The sequence below is a fragment of the Cebus imitator genome, unplaced genomic scaffold, assembly GCF_001604975.1.
Source record: "Cebus imitator isolate Cc_AM_T3 unplaced genomic scaffold, Cebus_imitator-1.0 Scaffold499, whole genome shotgun sequence".
NCBI classification, from domain to species: Eukaryota; Metazoa; Chordata; class Mammalia; order Primates; family Cebidae; genus Cebus; species Cebus imitator.
The window spans coordinates 853,295-855,232 of NW_016107814.1; the positions used below are offsets into that span (position 1 = coordinate 853,295).

The 1,938-nt window shown below is 44.8% G+C and overlaps 1 protein-coding gene across 1 annotated transcript in view; it reads right to left on the reverse strand.

Moving 5' to 3' along the window:
• The window catches only part of LOC108292675 (methylcytosine dioxygenase TET1-like), a 16,503-nt gene that overhangs the window by 11,910 nt on the left and 2,655 nt on the right, over window positions 1–1,938 (reverse strand). The gene's annotated exons all lie outside the window — the stretch shown is intronic.

The window sequence follows — 1,938 nt, forward strand, 5'->3', positions numbered from 1 at the left end:
GATATGGTGGCTGTCGCCTGTAATCCCAGCACTTTGGGAGGCTGAGGCAGGTGGATCATGAGGTCAAGAGATTAAAGCCAGCCTGGCCAACATGGTGAAACCCCATCTCTACTAAAAATACAAAAATTATCTGGGCAGGGTGGCAGGCACCTGTAATCCCAGGTACTCGGGAGGCTGAGGCAGGAGAATTGCTTGAGCCCAGGAGGCAGAGGTCACAGTGAGCCAAGATTGTGCCATTGCACTCCATCCTGGGTGACAGATCAAGACTCAATCTCTAAAAAAAAAAGAAAAAAAAAAGTTTTCTGTAGAGACCTGGCGGACACAGTGACTCTTGCCTGTAATCTCAGCACTTTGGGAGTCCAAGGCTGAGCAACATGGTGAAACACCATCTCTACTAAAAACACAAAAATTAGCCAGGCATGGTGGCGTGGGCCTGTAGTCCTAGCTACTTGGAAGGCTGAGGCAGGAGAATCGTTTGAACCCTGGAGGCAGAGGTTACAGTGAGCCAAGATTGCACCACTGCACTCCAGCCTGTGTGACAGAGTGAGACTCCATCTCAAGAAACAAACAAAAAAAACAATATTGACAGCAATATGTCAGAAAGACCCTCTCCCACCTATGTCCTTCCTTTTTCTGGATCCTCCAAAATCCTCTGGGCAAAAATTCTTAACTGATGCAACAATCCAGCCTGCATGTCAATTCAAAGTCATATTTCAATTCTTCCCACTACCAGCAGTGGCCAAAAAAGTGGTATTTGCATACATAGAGCTCATTGCAAGAGACTGATTTCACAGTCCCTCCATTCACTTCCATTGAACTTAAAGGCTCTTGCACTTGGCTGAGAAAAACAAGATTTAAAACATTTCTTTTAAAAAGGCAGCACCTGGCTCAGTTTCATCCAGCAACTACGTTCTACTTCAAAAGGAAGAGGAGGCAGCAGCAACCGCTTGCTGTTCCTAGATAGCTTTCTACCACAGGAAGTGTGAGAGACCTCGGCACAAGTAAAAGCTGTTCGGGGAAACTCACTAGAATGCCAGTACATTTAGTCAATGGTTCCTTCCATATGTAAAACACCCCTGCTGCCCTGCAGAGAGCAAGGGGGGAAAAGGGCCAAGAAAAAGGAAGGGAGACGTTAGAATGGAGGTAGAACGGTCCTTCCAAAGACAAGAAAGGCATAAAACACATTAGGAGAAAGTAAAAGAAAAAGCATAATAAAGAATAAAATGCCCAAAAAGAAAACAAAAAAAGGCCAAAAACGAAAGAAGGGGAAGAAATTTATAGTAAAAAAAAACAACAAAAAACTGAGGAAAGGAAAAATTTATAGTAAAAACTGAGGACGGGCTCGACGTTTATAGTAATAAAGCTAGAATATAAAAAGACAACTGGGATCAAAAGGCTGACGACTAAAAGTAGAAAGCCCAAGGAGAGGGGGAAATCAAGTGTGCAGGAAAGGCAAGATACAGATGAAGGTGGGGGAGGGGAGACAAATCAGATGGGAGAAGGAAGAGAAACAAAGGGCAGGGACAGTGGAGATCCAGCCCTCCCACCTATCCATTCTGGAAGACCAGCCCAGACAGCAATCAGTTAACTCTCATTAAAATGGAAAGTGGCAGTCCCAGAGTTCTAAGCACGGACTCCTCATCTTTGCAAAGATAAAGGAACACTGTCTGCCATTTCCCATATATCCTGATTCTGAAATTTAACTGAAACTATAACTTGGCTTTAAAGACAGAGAGGTTGACAAGCTAATTAAAATCTCTTCATTGGGGAAAAGGGAGGACACATATGACTAATACCGATAAAACTGGGAAACACTGGCCGGGTGCGGTGGCTCAAGCCTGTAATCCCAGCACTGTGGGAGGCCGAGGCGGGTGGATCACGAGGTCAAGAGATCGAGACCATCCTGGTCAACATGGTGAAACCCCGTCTCTACTACAA